Here is a 16,485-nt window from a genome sequence, read left to right as displayed (position 1 = left end):
CAATTTGGTTTTAGTCTTAATATTTAAAGATTTGGTTTTAGTCTTAATATTTAAAGGCTAAATTGTAGGCTATAATGGACGTAGATAAAATTGTAATTGATTTCATAATTTCTTCTAAGATAGTTAATGAATTTTTTATCCAGGATAACACGGAAATAAAATTTACTTGAAAGAAAAGGGTCGGGTTGAAAATGGGCTGTAGTGTAATAATTTGACGTGCAATGGCTCAAATATGTTTATCTCCTTCTTTAAAAAAAAAAAAAAAAAAAAAAAAAATAGTACAATTTTTATGTTGCACATTTAATGTGCGATAAATATATTTTCGTAGTAAATGGGTTCAATGTTAGATAGATAACATTTTTGAAGTCGATTACAAATATCTACCTTGTAACATTTTTCCTTTCAATTACACATAATATATCATGTCTTGCTCTAAATTAAAGTTAGAGGCAGCGCAGTAACTTAGATTTTTTTTGGGGGGGGGGAAGCATTAATATTTGAGCCCCCTCCAAAAGATTGTTTTGGATTCCCCACAAAATTCGAAAATAGATCTCGTCTTTCCATCTTTCTCTCTTTCTCTTACTCTTTGTGGGCCCTCCAGCTCTCTGCAGGGCCCATTCCGTACATGACAAATTAACTAAAGGGACAATATTTACAAATGTCAAAGCCATAAGAATAAAGATTTCTGGGGCACTTAATAATATAGACATTTTTTACTGAAGTGGGTCCACGACACATTTTTGTTTTATCTACCTGTTGTGTGCTGTTTTGTGTATGTAATGTAGTGAACCTGTTTGATGCTTCATTTATAATTACATGTATTACAGTATATGGAATAAAAAATTGTCTTAAAGTAGGCCCCCTCGAATGGCGGGAAGCTTCCCTGGAGGGGCAGTTGCCCTCCCTGCCCCCACAAGTTACCTCCCTGGTTAGAGGCAAACAGGCATGATTACGTTAATTGCTAAAAAATTCTTTAGTTGCTGTTTTTACATTTTCTGGTTATAACTAGTTTAGATCTCATAGATTAACAGATGTTAGAATGTCAGTTCTACAAAGTTACAATGTATACAAAGTTACAATTACAAATTCCAAGAGACTCAAGTATAACACATTCTTCTTTCCACAGAATCCGTAGAAAAAGCTTGCGGGACAGTTACAGAGAAATCATTCGCTTGTCCGTATTATACACTAGAAACGAAAAAAAAAAAAAAAAAAAAAACGGTAGATTTTTTGGAAAAAAGAAATCGAAATTTTTGCGTCCTTCTGGCCCGGGCCTGGGTACAGTCATGGTTCAAACGTCATTTTCTTCAGTATAACGAGCTCTTTGTAACAGTACCACTACATGTCCGTATCGTACACATCAACCGGAACAATCGAGACAATCGGAAATTTTTCAGAAAAACTCACCGCTTCGGACCCCTCCGAAAAACACTTGAGCCCCTCGTACCCAACCCTGGTTTCACATAGGGATCTCAAAAAGAATGAGAAATACCGGTACCTAATGGTGCACGCAATCAGTATGCAAAGTTTCAATCTGATATCTTGAAAATTAAAGGCGTGAAAAATTTCTGAAATTTGTTTTATGAAAAATTTCACGCCCCTCCGCCCCCACTTGGCGTCGCCAAGCTCACCATCCGGTTTCAAAACGCATCTGGAGTGTTCTTTGGTCCATCCTAGACTTGACCAATAAAAAAAAACGGCTTAAATATTTGTTATAGAACCTAAATAAGCGATCAAATACGATACTACGCCGTGGTAACATAAGTTCCTATAAAGCCTAAAAGGGTTAAGCATTGGAAACAGAACGCCACTGTTGAGCTTCGCACTGCCGCCACCTGTATATATATTATTTCGGAAAGGTGAGGATATATTCGTACTTACAGTATATATTTTTTTCCGATATTTTAGAAAATCGGAAAACCTTTAACATTCTTCGATCTTACAATGGAATAAGAAAGCCTGTTTCTTAGATGGAACGACTTTTGGGAGTTAAACTTGAAATTTGAGATTCATTGTATTGTGCTTGAACAGAATAAAGTATGAAAAGGAAATACATTTTGTGGCCCAAGGCTGCAAGAAAAAAAGTAGATTTTCAGAAACTTAAAACTGCCGCTAATAATACGTTTTGTAATTTGTATTGATTAATTTATTTATTAGTTTAACGTCCGTTTCAGCAGCGAGGCTATATGAGACGTGGACCTACTGATTAACGTGGAATCCGAACCACGTGGGCTCCCGCCGGGAATCGAACCCTGGTTTCCCACGCCAAAGGCGCGTATGCTAACCGCTTAGCCACGGAGGAGCTCATTTTTGTAATTTGTAGTTCAATTTGGAATTTGTAATTGTAACTTTGTATACCTTTGAGTCCCGTTTGTATAGTTTAAAGCCAAAAGGTCCCAAGTTGAATCCGTCATGTAATTTTTACTCTTGAAAGTTAAACATAAAGAACCTTACTTAACATCAACCTTATAATCTGATTTTAATTTTGATCGTTGTGATGTTGATTATACCTAGAATTAATTTTCCCATTTTCTTAATTTCAGAAAATAGAAAAATGGAGCGCACGAAGAAAGAATCTCATGATATATCAGTGAGAAGGTTAAAATTCCCTTGCTTAACAATATTATGCGCTTATAATACATTTCATAATCAAGAATAAAACATGTATACGAAACTTTTAATATCATTGAGATGGGAAAGAAAATCGTATTACAATCTTATTCAATATATTAAAAAGACAAATATTGTGGAGCAGTATATGTAATTAGAGGTAATCCAATAAAGTATATTGTTATGTTATTCGTTTCTTTCTATGTTACGCCTTTCTTATTCTTTAATGTATATAAGTTCAATAATTTGTAACGTTCTCGGCCATTAATGGATGGCATGTTTTGATTGAAGTTAATGTTTCTCCTATGAGTATGATAATATGAAAAAAAGGGGGGGATAGTGTTAAAAAGTTTTGGTCATCATTTGTTTCAATATGAGAAGTGAAGCGTAGCTGTCTTGTCTGTTCTCAATACTAAGGAAAAGGGAGAACTGATATTTCCAAATGAATTTGAAACTTTAGAGGGAGGTTTCGGTTTGTGATATCTTTCTGTGCATCTATTTACAAAGAGTGGAAGAGGATGCAGGTTTGAAGCTTTTTTAATCAACAAATTGTATTAACTAAAGCGTATGGGCAGAATACTTTACATTGTTAATTATATTTTGAGTTCTCATTTTCGGGAGATAAGGATGCATTATTGTAAGGAAGGATTAATTCATGTAAAATTGGAACTAGATTTGCTATTGATACCAAATCTTCAAATAGTTTGACCTTTCAGTAGATACAAATCGAAAACAAATTATTTTCGTGGAACACAGAACAAGAATTTTGACTGGAAAGGTACGAAATATTAAACGTATTAAAAATATTTCTCATTGTTTTTTTGTTTGCTCATAAAACTTTATAGTATAAATGTTGACGTGTGTATTTGTTGACTGATAGTAAAAATTGATGGAAGATGGCTTATTTAAATGTCACTTTGATATGGTAAAATTTAACCTATGTTAAAAAGAAATTGATTCCAGGTAGTATGGCTTCTGTATCGGGCTTTAAGTGAATAATCCTTCTGTGGCAGTCCTTTAGAACATTCAGTGAAAGGCCATAATTGGTCCGTGTAGGAACCAAAAATAGTCACAATTTGTACGTTCAGGTTCCCATGATATCCACGTATGGACATCCTCTACATCAGTTTGAAGTCCATAATAGGTCCATTTTAGCTCCCAATGGACGTCCAGGAGATGCATGGCAACTGTCCCAAAGTAACATCTTGTGTATATCCAGTAGACGTCGTATGGACCAAAAGAACACGTCCTCTGAACGTCCATTGGGCGTCTGTACGTCCATAATTAGTTCGTTTTGGTACCAGAAATGGACATAATATGTACGTTCTGAACGTCCAATAGATGCACGGCAACTGTGCCACCTGTACTCTCCCGTGTACATCCACTAGACGTTGTATGGACCAAGACCACACGTCCACTGGACATCCCGTAAATCCATGCCCGGACGTTAAATGGATGTACATTGGACGTCGGTGTGCTGTGTGGGAAGCGCTGCTATCGGCTGAATGAATTCCACTCGCTTTCTCTCGCTTAGCAACAGCTGAACCCTTATTGGCTCAATGCGTGGGTGTGTGAGGGTGTGAGCTTTAGTTCGCATTTTTGCCACGGCTCAAGACATTTTGGCAGCACAATAACAGGCATTTCTTCGGAGCCCAACCAAATCAGTTCGTAGAACGTCTCAACAATTGCAGCTACCAACGGCCACAGTGCATAGAGTGCCAGTACACAACACAAGCAATTGAAGCTGCCATGCCTACAAGTTGTAGATGCTGCATACGCTTCAACCTGATGACAAGTCAAAGCGCAAAACATTTGCAATTGAGATTCTGAATCGCATTAGCGAGAACCCAGACATTCTGACAAAGGTGATAGTCTCGGATGAAGCGTGCTTTCATGTATTTATCCCCATTTCTGACTTATATGCGATCAAATTTGGAGAAGATAGTTTTGAGACACCCTGTAAATATTTACTTTTTCTGTCCGTATGTCTGTCCGGGTCGGCGAAATTAAAATACCGCTAATTTTACAGTAATTATGTAATATCTTCAAATAGATAAAAGATAATTGAAATGTGAAACAAGAGCGCCTTAGACAATATTATTTTGCGTGAGGTGCCGTTATCACAAGTCATCTAGTGGCTTTCCGTTTTCAGCCGTTTAGAAACGCGAAAATAAATGCCGAATTTCAAAATGGCTCGAAATCGAAAGCAGATAAGTGAATCGTGATAACGGTATCTCATGTAAAATGATATTGTCTAGGGCGGTCTTGTTTCACATTTCGATTATCTTTTATCTACTCGAAGATATCACATAATTACTGTAAAATTAGCGGTATTTTAATTTCGCTGGGATGAGTCCTCTTAAGAACTACTAGATGGATCACCATCAATTTTGGCCAGGATGTACGCTTAGAGGGTGAAAAGTTATGAATCGAGTTTGTTGATGCAGGTAATCCATTCACCGGAACTCGTACAAATAAACCATTTCCGGTTCTAACGTTGATCACTATAGCGCAAAAACGGTAATAGATAGCGAAAGGCGGTTTCTTGCATTCGATTAAGCGTCCCAAGAATACATTTCATTTTCATCCTTAACTCTATACTAAAACCGGAAATGATAGAAATTCACAACAATTTCCGGTTTTAATATTGATCTACGTAGAATAAAAACGATAAGAGATCGCGAGAAGCGCTTTCCTCTAACCAATTAACCATCCTAATGATATATCTCTACTCTAATCTTCCTACTAAAACCGGAAGTGAAATGAAAAAAAAAATGAAATAAAATCTTTAAGTTTTATATCTCACACTTATGCCAGCTAGGCTAAAAGAGACGGTGATGATGAGAAATGCATGAAATGGTAGATTGAAGAAAGTGAGAGGAAACGGGGGAACCCCGAAAAAACCCACGCACACGGTGTTTGTCCACCACAAAGCTCATTTGGCGCGAGCTGGAATCGAACCAAGGACCCCATTCATCAGATGTGAACACTCTAACACTGAGCCTAAAATCGGAAGTGATATAAGTCTACTACAACTTCCGGTTACAGTTTCTATATTAATTAAGAAAATGCCATACAATTAATAAAAAATTTACTATTATAATGAAAATGGATTGTCATGGGAACACTAAAGGTTATGACCGGAAAATGGAGGGTGAGAAGAACTATATTATTAAGCCGTTAAAAAGTCCAAACTTTTCACGTTGTGTACGTGCCAACAAGTCAAACTCTTTCACGTGGAATACATTGTGACATTGACTTTTTTTTTCAATAATTAAACTTTAACATACAAATAAAAATCGCTAGACCTTGAAGAAAGAAAAAAAATGTGGAGAATTCCTATAATTATTTTTTACTAGTATTTTTTTTTTATTTAATTGACTAGCTAAATCCTCTCCGTTAATTTAAAGAAAGTAAAAACTAGTTTTCCAAGTTTATTTCCCAGAAGGTATACATCAATGTTCAAACATGCTTATAAGAACGTTTCTTGCAGCTTAATAATTATGAAAAGGGAAAAAAAGTTTAACCCTGGCACATTTGTTTTAAATAATACGTGAAATATGCTAACCTGGAAATGAATGTTAAGTAGGATTTTTTTGGGGGGGGAGGGGGTCTCACCGTAGGTTATATTTTATTCAAGGGCATATAAGGAAGAAACACAGTGTATGCGTGAGAAAAAAAAAAACTAATACGGCCGCGTGTGTGTGTCAGGCAGTTCTTCAATCGTAAATTTCCTGTTATAGATATGCCATGTAGAGTTAATGGAGATCAAATACATTCACATTAAGTGGTGCAGACGTTTCTAATATTGATGACACGTGCTCCTAAATACGAATGACTTTACAGGTCAATGCCGAACTTCAAGGTCTTGGACGAATTCTTTAAGCTGTGGCTGTTCATAGGAATCAATTCAGTCAGGAAAATGTAACTAAAAATTTCTTTGTATACAACATACTATACACTAAACACGAGTTTTAACCACCACTCCTTGAAAGACTAGCGTTACAAGGAATTGGAGGGGAGACGTTATAAGGAACAGTAAAGATTATAGAAAGTAGGGATGCTAATTGCAAGTTACCATTGGTATCGATTTGAAATTAGGGTTGCCAACTCTGGAAAATAAAAAACCGGCACCCCCTCAAACTTCCGTACGATATAGGTCTAAGTGTGAAGCGTTTCTGTTCGGACACATCCATGGAAAGGAAATGTACTATCGTGAACAAAAGTGCATTAGCACCCGTATTCTGCAAATGTTTAGTTCATTCGCTAATAAGCTTAATAAATACATTATGCTATAAATAAGAAGCTGAAATCGACATTGATCATTTTATTGTATTTACCAGTAACTACCACTTCTTTAAAATTATCGAAACAGATGAACAAAAGTATATTAATCTTTACGTGACAATATTGGATTTGGAAAAAGAAATTTATTCTTTAAACTTTTAAACAAGAAGTACTTCAACTACAGGAAACTGCTTTAAGAAGTCCTTTTTTACACTCAATGAATGTATAAAATTTCTTACAAGTAAGTTTCAATTTTTTCCTGATACAGTCCCTATCATCTGTTTAAAATTATCTAAACAGATGAACAAAATATATTAAGTGTTGATAGATGGTGAAAGGTGACAGTTTTGGATTTACAGAATGAAAATTACTTTTGAAATCTATATTTCGAACTAGATATAAACTTTAAAAAAAAAAAAAAAAAAAACGTCATAAAGGGGCTAGTAAGAAGTTTATACCGGTCACCGGCTTTAATAAAGATACAAGCAATATTGTAAGCTTGTAACACCAATATTTCCGGCCAAACCAGTGAAAAACCGGCCAGTTGGCATCCCTATTTGAAACATAATTACTGATTACATTTTAAATTAAGTTATTGTAATAATAATAATAATAATAATAATAATAATAATAATAATAATAATAATAATAATACATTTCAACTTTAAAAGTGTGAAACTTGCTATCAAAATTATATTTATTTAGCAATTACTAACTCGTTCATATTAGCTTTGATGTCTTAAATAACTTGCACTAGAAAGACAAATTACTCAACAATGCAACGTTTATTTTAAAATAATAACCGTGTGACAGTTTCGCCAACTAACTGAACATATTAGCTTCATCAGACACTATCTAAACAACTGTAATATACAATTAGGATAAGATAGTGTGACAAGGGCGCCGATTTCTCTGTAAATTTGGGGGGAGGGCATTCAGATGCAGAAGGTATATATAGGAGGATTTTAAGACCAATTTCATTCAAATTATGCCAAAAATTGTATATTCATAAATACAATAAGGAGGCCTACATGAGCTTTGAAGGGGGCGGTCCCCCGGCCCCCCAGGATCGGCGCCCTTGTAGTGTGATCGATTTTATATTTTAAAAAAATATATTTAAAAAATAAGAAAAATACAGGGTGTTTCAAAACAACACCGACAACGTTTGGGAGGTGATTCTGGACACCAAGATAAGACATAAGGTATAGACCAACCTGGGTGCACAAACGCTACCTTTCGGAATTATAGGCTGCCGAAAACATGAAAAATTGAACTGTAAGGCTCCATAAGTCTAAAAGTATGGGGCCTACCGTAGTCGGGTCAAGACTCCACTTAAGAACTAATATGTACACTAACCAAAAATACATGTTTCAGAAACCTAAGGCACTGACGCACAGTGCGTCGAGCATATGGGAGTAATGGACAAAAATAAAACAAATAATACTGAAGCTTTTATCACATGTTTATTGTGTCGCAAGGCGCTCTTTGATCACTTAGACTGAAGCAAAGTTGTTCTTGAAGTTATCGAACTTGACAACTGTACTTATATAGAAAATAATATCCCGTTCAGGGACGTCAAAAAACTATGTTAGACATATAAGATTTTATGCAGAGTAGTTCTGACGCGTGATTAGTGTCATACTAAAGAGTTCGACTAACATATGTTTCCTGCACTAGTAAGGCCTTTAGTATGAAGCTAAACATACGTCACAACGACTCTGCATAAAGCCCTTACTGTTTACGGCACTCGTAAACACGAACCCATATAACTCAAAACTACACAACACTAAAATATAATGAATAGCAGTGCATGAAATGACTGAAACAGTTCTCAAATTCCATAGCGCCAGAATTATGAAGCTGGACAGCATCAGTTTTCCAGATCCGTATCTGTCCTCCTTTTCTTTGCGTGAATCTGTATCTTGGAGGGGACAATAGGGGCAGATAGAATAAGCATATGCTTCATCAGTTCTAAATAAGTATTGAAGGGAGAAGTTTTCCGTATAAAGTGTAGCCTAGTGTGACGGAAGACTTTATAGAGACTTCTAAAGCTTCTTCCGCATAACCGACAATCCTTTGGACTATTCGTCATTTCTTGGTGTATTTAATTTCGCTGCTGCTTCTTTGGCAGCAAAGGCAAGCTCCTCTGCCGATTTAGTCGGTACAAGAGGATCTAAGCGCCTTTTCTTTGTTTTTACTGAACACTCTGCGGACTGTTTACTGGTTCTACCGTGAGTACATCAAGCTACATCGGTCTTCACGTTAGTGTGATACGGAGCACTTATCACTGTTGAGACATAGTCCGGAAGTGTACATGCACGATCAAACCACTCTTTATTTTTAGCTAGGAAAACCTACCAAACTCTGTGTGACATCCTCCAGTTTTATTGCTCAAGGTCATATTAATAACTTACTAAATTTCTCTAAACTGTTGTAACATCTTCCGTGGCGTATTCAAGTTTATAACGACTACAAATAGCTTGCATAGATTCCGCTTTCTTCCGACTAGCACTGGTGGTTATTATCCATCTTTCAAAAATGTCCTTGTTTTTCATGGCGTCTTCTTTCGCAATTTCACTAATTACAGGCAATATTGCGGACACTTGCACATACACTATTGCTGAATCCAAAGGAAATCATTGAAGAAAGATATTTCTGCAGAGATCTCAAGACATGTTTAGGCTTTTTTGAGATATTCCAAATATACCAGTGAAAAAATGATTACCAATCGTTCGTCGTAAAGGAAAGAACGTAGTTGTGCTATAACTTCCCACTAGTGACAAAAAGTCTCACCTTTCGCATTGGTCTGAAACACCAGTGCGATCACTATGTAGAAATTGACTCAGGTCGGTCTAATATAGTAGTTTGCATGCTAATAGTTATCTGCAAGAGTGTCGTCTCGACTCGGGTCGGTCTAATGTTATAACTTTGCGCGCGCCCTCTGTTGGCTGACAGGTTGTCATCATTTTGTGGCTATGGATTTCTGTCTTTTGAATCATTTGTGCTTCATTCTGTGCTATTTGTAAGTCCGAAGAAAATTGTTTCTTTTCTAATTTTTGTCCATTGGTCGACGCACTGTGGACGTAACAATTTTAATAGAGGTAATTGATGAGTACTTCAAAATCATATGTCCGTAGCCAAACTCCTTTTCTGAAAAATGTATTTTTGGTTAGCGCACATATTAATTCTTAAGTGAAGTCTTGACCTGACTAAGGTAGGTTCCATAGTTTTGGAGCTATGGACCTTTAAACTTCTTTTTCTTCTTCATGTTTTCGGCAGCCTATAACTCCGAAAGGAAGCATTTGTGCACCCAGGTTGGTCTATAGGCCTACTTTTTGTCTTGTTTTGGTGTCAGGAATCATCTCCCAAACTTTGTCGATGTTGTTTTGAAACACCCTGTATACAATTTCTCCGAGGCTTGTGCAAGGGTGGTAAGTCACAAAATGCATTTCGTGGGATCTTTCAGTTTAACGTCCCACAATTAAATCCTTTCAGCAAGGGGAGACGGATGATTGAGCAAGTGAATGATGATGGAAGAATTGGCAGAATGAAATGTGGGAGGACACAGGAGTACTCCGAGAAAACCCACGGACACTATGTTGTACACCACGAACTTACTTGGCTGGAGATCTAAGCGCTCTGTCACTGAGCCATCTTGCCCCCGGGTGGGAAAATTGAATTGGAAGTTTAAGGATATTGGTAGGGATGCGCACGAGACAAGATTTGTGGCTTTCTCGTCTCGAAAATGTGCTGTAAAAGTGATGTCTCGACTCGAAAAATGTATATTTCTCTATTGGAAGAGCCGTGTCTCGACTCAAATTTTGTCAGGAAAATCCTATCTCGACTCGTCTCGTGCCCATCCCTAGATATTGGTGATTTTTTTTAGATGTCTCAGAATACACAAATTCGTAACTTCGGTACAATTTTGAATTTGACTTGCCCTCTATACACAAGGGAGTTTTGTTAGTTAACATACATTCAACAAGCACCCGAGGTATTCAAAACAGTAAAAAAGAAAACTCCAGGGCTACATGGAATCAAGACCTTTTTTATTTTATTTTAAAAATAACAATTATATGGATTCTATATTTAACTAAATGTTGAGATTCGGTAATCATGCTTCCTGAATGAAAGAAGAGCACCAGGAAATGACTAGCAAAATTTTCAAACGCGATGTCAAATGTTATTGACTTAGCCCTATTTTGAAGAGTCTTTATTGACTGAAAAATACTGGTAACAAGTGTAAGGACATCGATAACAGATGGCAGTACTTTTGTTCATATTCCTTTTGTCAAAACATTCGTAATGCATCCAGTTGATCCCAAGATATGGGCAAGAAAAAATTGGTTGTCCATGTATTTCTATGGGATACATTATGTATATCAGCCTTGGTCGATAGACAACCCGTAGTGCTGTTAGGTCAGCGTGTTAGTATAACGTTCAGTATGCAAAATACTAATCTGTCCGTTGAATACAACGTTAAAATGAAACTAAGTATATTTTCTACTCGACATACCTAGGTATATATAGACTTAAACATTTTCTGTTTTCAGATATTCATTCATTTTACTAGTTTTTGAGTGGGTAATGGAGAATGAGCAGAAATGCAAAAATTCAATTTTTATGTTACTACTTGTTTTTATACAAATTTTCGTAGTATGAATTCATTTTATTACACCTTAACTGCTCGTATATCTAATTTAAAATCTAAACACCCATAAAGAATTCCAAGTTCCCAGTCTATTATTTCCGAACTAATTGTATTCTGGAAACTATGGAAACTAAAGTAGCGTATGTTGCCAATTTTCTTTCTGAAGGAAACTAACAAAACTATTAAATTCAAAATTAACGCAACTTCTAAGCTCATTAGAAGTTTATTATTAATGTGGAACGATTATTAAGAAGGAAAAGATTATTAATGTGGTGTGAATATGGAAACTCCTAGGAGAACCTCTGTCAGAATGGCCATCCCGATAGTCGAACTTCAGACCTAATTGAGTAACTATAACTTAAGAGTTTACTTACACCAATTCGGTAAAGCCTTACAAAAAAGGGACAACATATAAAGCCTTACACAATTGAAAAATGAGTACATTAGCTGAATAAATTATACTAACTTATGGGGACAAATTATAAATTGCATTTTATTAAAAGCATCTATTACCCATATTCGTTTCTACGGCTTCGGTGCGAGTGTTCCCGGGTTTAGTTCCCGGTGGGGGTACTTGGTCGAAAAAGTGTAAAAAGTTTTTTTCAGAACAGCCATCATGAATGAGGTTTTCCTGGCTTTTCCTCATTTACACCAGGCAAATGCCGAGATGGTATCTAACTTATAGGTCCCAAGCCGCTTTCTTCCTTTCCCAATCCTTTCATCCTTTCCTTTCCCCTTATAGTGTGCTCGCCGAGGGACGTCATGCCTCTACGTAACGGACTGAATGGCCATCAATGCCGAAAGCCCAGAAATCTAAATCTTAAAGCCTAAATTGTTTCTACGATTAACGGCTTTTCTGTTTGAAACTTAATGAATCATAAAATTTGAAATAGCAGTTTATAAATGGGTAATTAAGCTTTAGCGAATTTTATGCTACGGCTAGAGAATACGCATAGCTATAAGTATGACCAAGTGTGTGACTTAGTGTTCGTTGACTAATAGAGACTTAATCATGTGTACAAGAAAAGCACATATGTATATATTTCTCTTCTCTTTTAAAAAAGAAAAAGAAGAAATTGCCAATACATAAATAGAACATTTGCCAATCAGTAATATACAGTATTAATGTTTTTAATTACCTTTTCTTTGAGATTTCTAATTAACTGTTAGGATATAAAAAACATAAAATTTAACTGTATTTGTCACAGCACGCGTTCAACACTATTATTCGTTTGTTAACTGCAAGCGCATAAATCAAACGAAGGTTTGCAACTAAACGTTTATCTCATTTATTAATCGAAGAAAGTCTGATCTTGATGGATTTGAAGTTGTGTGTTTGTATGGTATTTTTAAACGGTTACAAATTTGTTTCTGGAAGTAGCCAGTCAGATTAATTCTCTTAAAATAAATATTTTTCTCATAGTCAGTATTTCAAATCAGGTTTAAGAATAGAGAATATACACTACAATCGATACAATGCAGGAAATTTCTAGCATATGCGAAAACTTACGTTAGGTCTCAAATGCAAAAGAAACATAATATACCTAGTATTTTACAAATACTGAAAAGGTTTGGAAATGAAACCAATTCCGATCAATTTTGCTTACCATATGGAGCTAACAGGTTAATTTGTCAGTTCCCCTTTAAAAAAAAAATGATGTGTATTACGTCACTACACGCGGCGATGAAATTACGATAAAACGACCCGGACCAATTCCGACCAATTTTCCTTTCATGAAGGGCTGATAGGTTAACTCGTTAGCCCCCTTACTATGTGTGCCGATCAAATGCTAATCGTTGGCGACTAAACGACGATCATACGATCTGAGCCAATTCCGATCAATTTTGCTTCCATGGGGACTAACAGGTCACCGGTTAATAATACGCATTCAGATCTTAGTTCATGGCTGCTCATATCCTACAGAGCTCATTAGAATTCCTGCCATTTACAAATCTCTATATCGGGAATGAAAATCATAGTTTCTATTATTCTAATTCTGTTTTCCTGCATTTTATATTTGCATCAACTTGTTTTTCCTATCTCCGGATTTCGTGCCATAGAGTAAAGTTCAATGCATAGAGTAAAGTTCAACACAAGCTTTAGTTGTAGTGACTATCCTAGCTAAATCTTTGATATTGGGGGTATTCAATCATTGATAAATGCGACATTCCATATTAAACCGAATATTATAGTTTAGTTACGGCATTGTATTAACTAACAAGAAGTGAATTTCGTTTCATATTCTAAAATTGCTTTCAAATTATATGATGTTCCACGCAGGGTCATCTCAACGCAAGAGACCGACAAGGAGACTTATATGTATAACTCGTACAATTTAGTCATAGGCGCCCAAGCACCTTGGTTTGCGAAAAGGGGGAAAATGCTGTTAAGATAGCACTGGATCCCACGAATGCTCCAGCTTCGGTGTGAAAGCTCCGAATTCGATTCCATGTCAAGCTGTAAGTCCATGTTTCATGTAGCCTCGGCGCTGGAAGAGACGAACTCCAAATCAACCAAGAGTCGTTCTACAAAGCTTGCCATAGTTATTCACATTTATAGTTTCCAAGTCTAAAGGTGTTTAACTAGATGTTCATAATTTATTTAGAAAGTATCCAGTTGAGAATGCTTCAAGTACAATGACAGAACGAACTTAAAAAGAATTATTTTTCTTATTAACTTCTACATGCTTTATATCAATTGTTCTACGTACTTCATTAAGAGTCTTCATCCCGGCGAAATTAAAACACCGCTAATTTTACATAAATTATGTGATATCTTCAAATAGATAAAAGATAATCGAAATGTGGAACAAGAGCGCCCTAGACAATATTATTTTACATGAGAAACCGTTATCACGACTCACTTATCTGCTTTCGATTTCGAGCCATTTTGAAAATCGGCATTTATTTTCGCGTTTCTAAACAGCTGAAATCGGAAAGCCTCTAGGTGAGTTGTGATAACGGTACCTCACGCAAAATAATATTGCCTAGTGCGCTCTTGTTCCATATTTCAATTATCTTTTATCTATTTGAAGATATCACATAATTACTGTAAAATTAGCGGTATTTTAATTTCGCCGGAATGAAGACTCTTAAACAATTCTTGTGATATACCGGTATCTGTCCATTTATAATTTCCTTGAATACTAAATTTTTTCCACATATTTTGTTTAAAGGTTCTATTAAAACGTTTTTACGATATGTTGTTTTACGAAGACATATGCTCAAAATGGAAATCTCAAAATTGAAAAATTCGCAAAATATCATCTCCCTATGACTCCCGACATATGACTCCTTAAATCTAGCGAAATTTGAACTTTTTTGCCCAATATCTGGGGAAAGGTGACCAGTTGGCCAGTGGTCACCAGTTACTATTTGGTACCAAAATATTTACCATCCTCTGAGGTATTGATAAACACCATTATGATCTCTCTATGACTTACCGTTTCTGAGATATGATTCCTTAAATCTCCCGAAATCGGAACTTGTTTGGCCAATATCTCGAGAACGGTAGGAATGACGCGAAAAATTCCATCACTTTCTCAGGTAGTTTTTGATACTCTATCGAATGGAAGCATCGAAATTGAAAATATTCGCAAATAATAGCAGACAGACAGACAGACAGACACAAACACATAGTAACGAACTTTTTAAGTTCATTGAAAATGTTATAGAAAATCTTATCTTATATCTGTATATCTTCAAAATCTAAATTACTAAAGAACTACTTGTACAAGTTGTAATTACCTAAGTACTAAAAACGGTGTTACATCTCTGTTCTCTTGGGAATAATTTAGCCATCTATAAAAATATGTCTTATTTTTTAATTTTTTTTTAACAAGATAACTGAAATTTTAACGGTTACAAACAATTGCAAAGCTTTTCAATTGAGAAAATATCTCTGTCAAATTATTAAACAATTATAGCCTAATAATTTTATTTTTATTCATTTATTCTATTCACAAACGCATACCAATGGAGTGAGTTAACGACTGATCCCATACAATACTTTTGACAATATCTCTGTTAATTTTTCCAACACAATTTTGATTATTTAAGATATTTATTTTGAAGGTATATTTCACCTGATGGCAACCACATTAATTTGGCATGATCAAATTTGTATTGGCAAAAATATCAATGAATTGGCTCATAAAAAATTATACTGATCACTAATCAACGTGTTAAAAATTTCGTTACTGAATTCTCTCTCTCTCTCTCTCTCTCTCTCTCTCTCTGAGTGTGTGTGTGTGTGTGTGTCTATTATTTGCGAATTTTTCAATTTTGAGTCCCTTCCCCATTCCATAGAGCATCAAAAACTATCTGAAAGAAGTTATGGGATTTTTCGCCTCACTTTTACTGTTCCCGAGATATTAGCTAAAAAAAAAAAAAAAGTTCGGATTTCAGGAGATTTGAGAAGCCATATCTCGGGAGTCATAGAAAGATGATATTTTGCGAATTTTTCAATTTTGAGCCCTCCGTTTTGAACATGTGTCTTCATAAAACAACATATCGTAGAACGTTTTAACAGAACTTTTAAACAAAATATGTGGAAAAAATTTAGTATTCACGGAAATTATAAATGAATGGATATATTATAAGAATTGTTTAATGACTATAAAAATCAAGTTCACTGAACAATTGCTATAAAGCCTGTAAAAGTTAGGAAAATTAATTCTTTTTAAATTCGTTCTGGCAATTCTCTTGGAGCATTCTCAACTTTTTTTTTTTTAATGAATTACAAAAAGGAAGAACAAATTTTAAAAGGAACCTGCATGCAGTGCAGAACTGAACAACTACAAGAAACACAGTAGATGTGTTTTATTTTAGGGTTGTTTGTTTTTTCAGAAACCGGAAATGACGTCATCATGAATCGAGCCGTTCATTTTAAACTTCATATAAATCTAAGTAGCGCTAGTAAACATATTCACCTTCGT

At 35.4% G+C, this 16,485-nt stretch overlaps 1 protein-coding gene across 4 annotated transcripts in view; it reads right to left on the bottom strand.

Annotated features, from left to right (window-relative positions):
• The window catches only part of tsl (membrane-attack complex domain containing protein torso-like), a 182,328-nt gene that overhangs the window by 34,859 nt on the left and 130,984 nt on the right, over positions 1-16,485 (bottom strand). Inside the window, exon 1 of one of the 4 annotated variants that reach the window (XM_081738925.1) lies at positions 15,296-15,427. The exons of the other annotated variants lie outside the window; for them this stretch is intronic. The gene's annotated coding sequence lies outside the window, so the exon portion shown is untranslated. Of the gene's footprint in view, positions 1-15,295; positions 15,428-16,485 lie in introns of those variants that run through there. 4 annotated transcript variants of the gene reach the window in all.

The sequence above is a fragment of the Thermobia domestica genome, chromosome 14 (assembly GCF_964235325.1).
Source record: "Thermobia domestica chromosome 14, izTheDome1.hap1.1, whole genome shotgun sequence".
NCBI classification, from domain to species: domain Eukaryota; kingdom Metazoa; phylum Arthropoda; class Insecta; order Zygentoma; family Lepismatidae; genus Thermobia; species Thermobia domestica.
Note: the sequence above shows the minus strand (reverse complement) of the source record. Positions and strands in the feature narration are given on the sequence as shown.